This window comes from Meleagris gallopavo, chromosome 1 (genome assembly GCF_000146605.3).
Source record: "Meleagris gallopavo isolate NT-WF06-2002-E0010 breed Aviagen turkey brand Nicholas breeding stock chromosome 1, Turkey_5.1, whole genome shotgun sequence".
Lineage (NCBI taxonomy): Eukaryota > Metazoa > Chordata > Aves > Galliformes > Phasianidae > Meleagris > Meleagris gallopavo.
The window spans coordinates 44255234-44265974 of record NC_015011.2 but is presented as its reverse complement, the minus strand read 5'-3'; positions in this window follow the sequence as shown (position 1 = coordinate 44265974).

The window sequence follows — 10741 nt, the reverse complement described above, 5'->3', positions numbered from 1 at the left end:
GGAGCAGCCCGTTGGCCCAGCGTGTCCCGGCTGTGCGTCACGGCACCCCGGTGTCAGCGGTGCCATACGGCAGCTGGCTTACAGGAGCTGTTTGAAATGGATGTTTGGCTCGGGACGTTGCTTTGAACTTGCTGATTGCATCGCATAGCAGGCTTCCCGCACTGCCACAGAGAAAAGAGCAAAAAAGCCCTTCTCTGCTAGCCCTCTGAACAGCGTTATCTGCCTGTAAAAACAACGGCGGCACGCTGGGAAACAACCTGGCTGAGTCGATCAGCCCTGCTGGAGGCAGCCATGGCAACCGGGGTTCTTTCAGCTTCTCTGTAGGCACTACTGTAAAGGCGTTTGGGAGGGAGGGGAAAGAAACCAGGCCGATATCTGCATTCCTGGACATGAGGGACGTGATCCTTAACTGCAAAAGCTGAGGAGCGATTGGTGTGCAGTGAGCACCAGTCTGCAGCTGGCCCTGGCTGCCATTTTGTGGCAAGGACTGACAAAGGATGGGCAGTACAGGGTGGCCAAAGAAGCACCTGAATGGTGCATACCATAACTCATAGTAAGCATCAGCATGAGGAACCAGAAAACAGTGCATTTTGCAGGCCAGCAAAATGACACAGGAATCACTCAAATGCTATGGGAAATGTGCACAAATTTAAATTACGTTCTGACTAATGCATCTGACTCATTTCACACACCAATTTCATATTGTTACCCTCTGAGAGCTGTGTGTCTCCACCATCCAACCAGAATCGCGTGGCATGGAGAAGATGGTACCAGGAGCCACGAGAGGCTGCTCATGTATACAGAGTCATTTGGAAGACAATGGCATTTAGGTGGGAGCAAAGGGCTGAGTTCCTGGGATTTCTGTGGAGGAAGCAGAAAACAAAGCCTGTCATGAAAAGACAGGGCACGAAGGCGCTGATGCTGGGATTTAGAAATCAGTGGGTACAGAGACACATTTCATAAAACATCTGAAATTTGAGAACTTGGCTTGAAGAGCGTTTACCACTGCTTTTAAAGATTTTGTCTCTGCTTTGCCACAGTAACCAGAGCACTTCCTGTGATGGACTCCAGCTGACTGACACACCCTTTGGAAAAGCTGCTTATGCCACTGGCTTTGTCCACAAGTCCCCCGGAGCTGAGCTGTTTCACCTCACTAGGTGGTGCTGTATCCCAAAGGGCTGATATTCAAACTCAGGGCTGAGGTAGGATGTGCCCTTATGAGGCAGCAGTACCTAAAAGCTTGAGGAGTGCTCGAGAAGCAATAAACGAGACTCTTGAGTAAAACTTTGTGCATCTCTTAACATTTGGCTAGCAGATGGTAGACTGGATGTAATATTAGCAAGTTTAAATCAGTGTTTGCAGCCATAGAAACAATTGGAGTCAAAGAAAACAATGAGAGAAATGGAGTAGAGTCATTTCCCAGAGGGAAAGATTAGAGAGCTAAGTAAAGATAAAGTTTTAACTGCTGGGAAGTTAAGTAGGGCGTAGCTGACCAGCCAGCTCGTGAAGAATGTTCAGGCTAAAATTCCTCCGTCAGATCTCAACAGGGTCCAACATCTTCTCCCTCCTATAAACAGAAGGAAGTTGAGTGTAGGGAGGACAGCTCAGACCCTTTCAGCACCCAGTGCAAAATCCCCTGGAGAGCCATAGCAAAGAGCAGCAGCAACCATCATATTATGAATGTTATTTCATTGTTTTGTGTTTATAGTATTGATTGCTGTTTTTCCATTCTGGAGAAGACTCCAAAGATCGTCTGCATCTAACATTTAATCTCTCTAATATTTAGTGGACCCAATAGTCTAAAGGACTTCTAGTTAAATGAATAGAGTTTTTAACTTCAGAAAGATTATCAGTTCTTCTGAAGCCTTAATGTTTACAGAGAAAAGTTTTAGTGTTTGCAAAACAATAAGGGATGAGTATTGAAATTGCAGCCACAAGAGGAGAATTTCCTCCAAAAAAAATTGAGCATGCTTAACTGACTGAATCTGAGAGCTTATCACAGTTCTTTGAATTACATGTCCTTATATCTTAAAAAAAAAAAAAAGTAGATTTTATTAATTGGAAGACTAGTGAATTTGTCATTGATAGGTGAGTATTTAGATTGTAATCTGAATTAAGGTAAAGTCAGAGAGAAACAAGACAACATAAAGGTCTCATAGGAGTGCTGGCACAGTGGAACTTAGGTAAATCCATTGACTCAAGCACAGAGGTCATAGACTCTGTGTCAAATATGAGGAAGGTCCCTCAGAAATTAAGTCAAAGAACGGCCCACAAAGAGTTAACTTAGTAAAAACCCATATCAGAAACATCTGCTGTAATGGTTATGGGACCAAGATTATGCTTGAGTCAGAAAGGGGAAAATCTCTGTTGCTAAGTCATCAAGCTGCATTTACTTCTGCTGTGTCACTTCCACTTGTGTGAACTACAGTGAAGTTATAAAGAACAAAGGAGGGAAAACATTGTGTGATCACAATAAAGTCAGACAGGAAGAGTGTACAGTGGTTTCAGGGTGCAGGGGCTGAGGTAATGTCTCCTGAGCCCTTTTAGTGTAACAGTAAAATTTGTTCCCAGTAAGTAATTCTGAGGTGCACATTCAGATCCCTTCCTAGGATGCTTGTAGCAAATGCACACCTGAATTAGGATGATTAAAGATTTTTTTTTGTATGCAAGAGGCAACCGTGGGTGCTGTGTTTCCAATAGGGTAACTTGGCAGACCTCAGAGACCAAAGATCTAAATTTACATGATACCTTTCTTGATGCTTTTAGAAAAGGAAAAAAAAAAGATTTGAGTTGAAGTGATTCTAGGTCACTGCTTAGCAATTTCAAGCTGATAGGATAATAAAGACATGGGACTTTAAAATAATGCTGAGCATTTATGGACCAGTAGACTTAGAAGTGGGGGTTCACGTCTGCTCTATCCATAGTGTGCCTGCCTGGTCTACGTTAGAGTTTTCTATAGAGTAGCAGTGCTAGAGAAAGAAGCAGTAGCAGCAATGTGCTGATTTTTGTGGAGTAATTCACAGTTCATGAAATAGCCAGGGAAGACATAATCGAGGAGCAATAGAAACAAAATATCTTATATGGCAGTACAACATTTGCTATTCACGTGGTATAGAGGAATCAGATATTGTGAAGAAAAAAAAAAATAGCTCTGTGCTGCCTCATATACGTCCTTAAAAAGCCATCAGATAGCTGGAAAAAGTGAACTGAGTTGTTGAATGCCACATTATAAATGAGATGAAAGTTGCTCAATGGGAGGAGGAAAAGGAAGAATTTGTATTAAACATACAAGAGGAACTCTTTTTGCTGGAAGTAACGTATATTTCAAATAACTAACTTCATAAGGAAGAAGAGAGGCAACAGACATGCAAGTTCATTGCTGTCAGAATGCGTGGCACCTGTCTAAACCTATAACTGATGAGACGGATATGAGATTACAGGGCAGCTATGAGAGATTACACTGTCATTATTTCCTTCCCATTATTCTATGCTTTTTGTTTTAGGGCTGTTTGCTACAGTTACTTGTGGCTTACTAATTAGTGAGTATCTTTAGACTCAGATGCTTTACATAAATCTATCTTAACAGTTCAAACAGAATCTCAGGGCTACCTGCTCCCTTTCAATCGAAAGGTTAGTAGTGCTGTTCCTATCGCTGATTGATATACAAAGTTTGTTAAACACAGTCTCTAATACTCTAAAACATACATTAGCAAAGTAATCATCTAGTGATTGGAACTAAATGATCTTTAAGGTCCCCTGTAACCCAAGCCATTCTATGAAAGTAGCTGAAGCTTACACATTTTGACAAACAGCTGATGGTCTTTTCAGATACTCTGAGTGCAGATCTGGAACAGTTTTAATATAAGTGAAGGCTCAAAGAAAGAAAATACTCTGGTTTTACTTGAGAAGCGTACCTGGCTTCATTTTTGAGCTGGTGCTGAGTAGTAAGAGGAAGGGAAAAGAATGATCAGCATAAGGAAGGATGGCAGCTAATGAGAACTGCACAGATGTCAGGCCATATATTATACGGAAGAAATGATCTTTTTATAGTTGAATTTTCTTTTTTCCAAGTAAAATGTGGAATATTATGTGAACAATCTGAGATATGGCTGTATTGTTATGTGTTGTTATGCAGTGAATGGGTCAACTGGTCTTTGGGGAGGCAGATGCAGCAGGGTTGTTATACAGATGCTTGAGTTCCTAAGAGGTTTAAGTTGAAACACAACAGCTTCTCAGATCTGCTTTACAGACTTAAGTACCTAAGGCAGCAGCTGGACACATAAAAGTCCATTAGGGATTTTCAAAAGATGCAGCTATTTCTTCAATGAAATACTGTGCCTAAAATTTGTGGTTCTTTCTTTATTTGATTCAGGTATGTTTTATTCCAGTTTACATGCACATTCTACTGAACTAGATATCAATTGATCGAGCTTGTTTTGGAAAGACTTCCAGGGATCTGCAAATATATCTATTGGGGATGCACTAATTTTGGCTCACTGTACAGATTGCAAAGGTAAACTATTTCTCTTATTCAAAGGTTGTCTCAAATCTCAGGAAGCTGGAGTGGCTCTTCTAACAAAGAAGCCAAGCGTAAGGCTAGTTTAAAGCAATAATAAAGAACTCTTGAGCAAAAATCCTGTACATCCTTTCCCATCGTGAAAAGAAGAAAGTCTGAGCAAGGTTTTTAGTGATGTGCTTGAAAGTCACACCTTAAAAACATGCTAAAAAAAGTACAGTGCTTAGCTATATGCATGAAAACATAGAGGCCCAAACTAAAGATGACATCTAAATTATGAACAGAGACACAGGTAAAATGTCGGTATTTTTCTATGGTATGTGAGAAAAGAAACAGCTGAGATAGGACAGGGAAATTAATTCAATTTTAGCTGTGTTTGGCTTAAGCTAACTGCTAGGCATCTAATAGTTAAGATTCCAGTTTGTGAAAAAAACACTAATGTACTTTCTTTAAACCATTGCACATTTTCTTCATTTCATGATGATTCTCAAGACAAACATTAAATGAAAGGAAGTATAGATTAATCCAAGAAATAAATTAGTACTGAAGCTTTTCCCAAATCTCTCTTGAAGCCAAATGTGACGGTGCATTTTTGTTCATATTCTCCTGATGTGTGTTTGTTGTTATAATTCTGAGCTACTACATATGCTGTAGATAGAAATCATCTCAGGAAAATAACTCTGCTGTTTGTATATATAGTTTCTGAATAGCCAAATGAATCCTTATCATAACACTTTCTCTGTTGTGTGTTTGGTCAGGGAGTGCTCAGAGGATCAAAATAAACTGTTCTAGGAATTAACCATTGGCAACAAACAAAGGGAGAGCTGAAATAATCTGGTGATGACCTCCTGTATTTTTAGATCAATGCATTTCAGTTTTTGGCCATTTCTTATTGCAGTACAGTATGATTTTTGACACTTTTTTGCATCGTTGCCTCTACATTCCATTTATATTACTTTTTTACTCACTTGCCAGAATATTTCACTCCAACGTCAAAGTGTCTGCTGATTGAGGTTTGAGTAAGCAGCTGACAGAAGTTGTTTTGAGTGATAGCCTGACCTTGGACTAGGAGATTTAGCAGCTTGGAAGTCAGCAGTAGAAAGTTACACAGTGTGTAAGAGCAGCTATTTTTTTTTGTTAATAAGCCTTGCTTATTCAAGGAAGTAGAAAAAAAATCTTTAACTTCACATAATTATTTGGATGGTTTACATTTTTCAATAATACTTTTTTATTATTCTATGTCATATTTTCTAGATCATTATTTCTAATAGTAGATATCATTCTGAGCTTTTGGTACATATTATTGTATTATCTTGGCATATATTACTCTTAATAAAATATACTGTTACAACCAAACATAATAATGATAAACATAATATATGTCATTGTGAGCCTTTATGTGATTATTTTAGAAATTTAGAAAATCATATTTAAGCAAAAGTAATTGTTTTGTGTTCTGCATACATGTGGGAAGTTTATTTAGCTATTGTCTAGAACAGTGAAGTTGGTGCATGTTGCCTTTATTTCAGTTCAAGTAAAAAAATACAATGATTTATTTTTAGAGCAACTGGTGCTGTTGCCTGATTACATTATGTGAAATAAATACTCACCAGGAATAGCATTACATATCTGTATCTATAGAAATGCAGATACAGGATCATTAAATCCATACTAGGTCTGTGGGAAAAGCCACAATATCCAAAAGTACAATGACAGTAAAGAAAAGTAAATAGAAGGAAGATTAAAATTTTAAGCTTGCAGTCTGCTGCTAACAAGAGTGAGAAGAAATCCAGGTGTTTCCCACAGGAATTCTGACTTCTTTCAGTGATTAACCACTGATTGCCAATGATAGGTAAGCCTTTAGAAATTGAGCTGGACAGCAGAAGTAGGTCTGTTATAGCTAGTATGGTTTAAGTAAGCTTTCTTTAGGCTTTTTCTTAATGTTGCAAAAGACAGACCATTATTTTCAGGATTACTTTCAAGAGGAATAGGAATATGCAAATGCTAAACAGGAGTGGAGAAACAATGGTGTGATTTCTGAAGTTATATGATTGAAGAATCTTCCAGTCATCTCTGAATCAGATTCAGAGATCTTATACATCCCGTTGAGATGGGATGTCATTATAGATGACATTTTAGTGGTTTGTTTCCAATATCTTTTTTATCGTTTAAAGACATAAATTTAATAAATCCTAATTCTTGCAGTTTTATCATTCTGCCAAGCCAACAATTCTGCTAATGAACAGAAGGTCCTCCTATTCTCCAAAGGTTACACTGAACCCATGCCAGTAGCTTATCACAAATATACAGGGATAAATTTCTATTGCAATTTTATAGATACAATTATATACAAGTATATTCATATCTGATCAGCAACCTATTAATCTGTTCTGTACATTTTTTATTTTTACCCAGAATATGCTCTAAATAAAATTGCAACCCTTACCCTTTTTTCCCTTAGAATTTTAATTTCCAAGATCAAACTATTGCCTTCTATCTACAACATGGCAGTTCGGAAAAAATAGACTTTTCTACCAGTACTTTTACTTGTTTAATTGATGAAATAATAAAAATCATGCAGAACTTGGCCACACAACGTAGATGAAATATCAGAAACAAATTTTGAAAATTTTGCTAAAATGCTTTCAAGTGGATGTATGGCTCTTCATCTCTTAGAGATGGATATGTTCAAGTGGCTATTTTTACATAGTGGTTCTACTTTGTATATCCTGGGATGTCTATTAAATTTAGAGATGGCACATTTTTTACCTATATGGAACTAAAATAAGTCAACTCGATTTTATTCTTTCTTCTGCATCATTACCAATATTGCTGCTTAATAAGTTATCACCGCAGGAACAATTTTTGTTGTGCTGCACCTGTATAATCTCACTGGAAAAGACTGTTAGAACGATTACTTGTATGTAGGCACAACTTCATTGAAACCAAGCATTATACACCCATGTGAGTTTGCACAAATGTAAAATGATTAAAATTTAGTAATCAGAATCATAATCACTAGGTAGGAAACATAAATAAAAATCCAAGCTAATTTGTAGATCCGAGCTATTGGATGCATCTACATAAGCAATTTAGTTCAGTGCACTTTTGAAGCATCCCCAGCTCCTGCGCTTGCCTCATGTTATGGAGTTGATCTTGAGTGCATGGGTTGAATTCCTTGTGAATGGAACTGAGCTGAAAGCTGTGCTCCAGGAGCACACCCAGCATCTTCCATCTGGTACTGGAGATACAGCCTGTAGGAACAGACTAGAACAAGTCCAAAGCAAAGCCCCCAAAACATGCAATATGTGAACATATGGTCCCTGGGAGTAACTGTTTCACTGTACAGATCTCCAATTGCACTGCTTTGCTTGTTAGTATCGCCGTGGCCTACTTTGCTAGTCAGTAAACAACATTTACTGAAGTAATATGAAAAAGCAATTATGCCACTTCTGAAGAAAAGTTTTTAAAGTATCTGCACTTGAAGAAAAAAACTTGTAAGACAACAAAGCAACCTACATGGCTTTTTGGGTGGGGTTTGTATGTGTGTGGGGTTTTTTGGGGGGGAGGGGGGGTCTTTTTTTTTGCAGTTGTTGGTTGGTTGGTTGTTGTTGTGGGGGTTTTTTGCAGAGAGAGGAGAGAGAAATTTCATACAGACTTTGTGCAAGCTAAGCATGATTCTTTACATGTCCCAGAATTGTATCTTCTGTTTGATTAAAAGAGTTAAAGAGACGATTTCGAGTGTTTCCTTAATGCCAACACCACAGATGACAAACCTGCTGTAATTGTAAGTACCTAAGAAAAAACATGTCAGAGCATTCCATATGGTTTTTTATCTGTTTCAAAGATTACAAGTAGTTCATGCCCCAGGTTTGTTAGGATTTATTTAAGATTCAGTTAAGAAAAAAGAACCACGTCATTAAGCTCAGCCACAAAAAGTATTCTCCATCTCTGGGACTACAAAAATCTTCTTCTTTAGATCTTTGGTTTATTTTCTTAAGATAATAAACTTGGTATATATCATGTGCTTTTCTAGGTGCCTCTATTTTTGCAGGCTGCTCTCCATAGTTCATCTATGTGAGCTGTCCCTTGCTCAGAGACACTTGTCTGTGCAGCTATCTAGGCAGCAGGTCAGTCAGACTGCACAAAGGCCAGGCTCCCATTGGAAGATTCATGACAATGGCTCTTTTTACACAAAGCCTGCAGATATATGCATGGTCCTTCCAGATAACTCATAATAATTTCCTTGAAACACAAATAAGGAAGCATGTTTCAGCATAATATCTATCTCAGTGTAACGTTTTTCAGACTGTTATTTCAAATATCCCAGCAATATCCCACCTAGCGTGATCTTTCAGCAATATGCAGGCTCAGAAGCACACGGTTCACTTCTGCATATTTCATGGTCGCTGCTCATAGTAGCACAGGTGCACAAAGTGCAGAAATTGAAGACGTAAAAATATGGAGATGACAAGATGAGAGAGACTTGCTACAGGGATGTGGTGAGAGACTGCAATTTGGCTTTGAAAGTTCAAGGGCCATAAGGTGTGGTGTGCCATAAATGGAGGATAAACTAGTAGGTGATAGTACACCTGTTGTAGTTGAACAGGATGGAAATGAGCATGCAGGTGGCATTTGATTTGGGGGGAGGAAAACAAGGGAGCAGAGGGGCAGAGGATACAGGAATTCACAGAAAGGGGAAGAGGCAAAGAGGGAATAAGGGGATAAAGAGGAGAAAAAAGAAGGAAAAAAGAGGAAAATGGACATCTTGGGTGTCTATGATATTTGAGAGTCTGGTTTCAAGAGGAGTGTCTTCTCTTAAGGGAAAAGTAATCCTGCTGTGAATGGTGATGGAAAAAAGTCTCTCCAGTACAGCCTCAGAGGCTGCTCAGGAGAACAGAAGCAGTCAGGCTGGACAGGAGAGTGAAATGAGAAAGAAAAAATAATTCATTGTTCAGAACTTTCCTGAAAAGAGACACTTTCACTTCTGTGTGTTTTTGTTGTGGTTTAGGTTTTTGGGCAAGGGACAAGATGCAGCAGATCTTAGGTCTTGGTTTCTCAAATCTGAAATTGGCAAACTTCTCTATAATAGCAGCAACTCTGACTAGTATCTAGCTCCAGTTCTCAATGTGTTACTGACACTTACTGCCTTCTCACATCTAAGAGGTGATTCCAGCTCACTTTCTAGGGGAAAAAAAACCTTAATTTGTATTACAGAAAATATGGTATCGTGAGCATCCTGACCTGTTTCTTTTTTTGTCTGTGGAGCAGCTTTTGCACAATTTAGAAATAAAAATGAAGACTCTCAGCAGAGGTGGGTGGGGGAGAATGTTACAGCTCCTACAATTTCCATCATCTGAAACATTTTTAGGAAAAGCAATTGGAGTAGAAGAGAGTGGGAGGGCTGCATGGGAAGGTGAGGGTGTCGAGGTGATTCTCTGTGGGATGGGTGGAGCTCCCTCAAGCCTCTGACTTAGATTTTCTGAGTCAGAGCGTTCAGAGTTGTTGGTGGCAATTATATATGCTGGGTACAGCAGAGATCTGAGATAATGGGATAATGGTTTTCCTTAGGAGAAGAGCAAGGTAGTAACTAAGAGCCATAGAAGAGAGCAAGAAGCAAAGAAAAACACAAAACTGGAGTAGGTCAAGGCAAATGTTTTAGCAACGGTGCCGGAATTTCAGGTCTTCAAACCTCTTCAACAGGTGATGCTCCCTCTCTGGGGCTCTGCAGCTATTAATATGGAAGAGAGACATTAAAATACAGGGAGACAGTCTGGCGCTTAATCCCTGAGAAGTCTGCAGATGGGGACGTGTGGGAAACTTCCTTAAGGAAAGTACTTTACCCTGAGGGTGGAAATGGTGGAGCATTACTTCAGAGTTGTTCTTAGGCAGAGGGAAATAGGGAGGACTGGGCCAAGACGATCTTCTCTTCATTAGTCAGCTATGAGTGAGTTTTGGAAGCTTTGGAGGGATTGGTGTTCATAAGTAGCAAAGGGTGACTTTTCGTGTTCACGCTGCTATAGAGCGAATGATTTGATAATGCCTTGTCTACACAACATTTCTGTTACAGTTTAAGGATATCTCTGGTCTTTATTATTGTCTTGTAATAAGGTTGTTACCCAGATTTGGACTGGCGATTTTCTTTTGTGTCCTTTTCTATTTATTTTATCTTACTTTATTTTTTCCCTTATTTAATTATTTATTTATTTTTAAGGTGGTCACTGC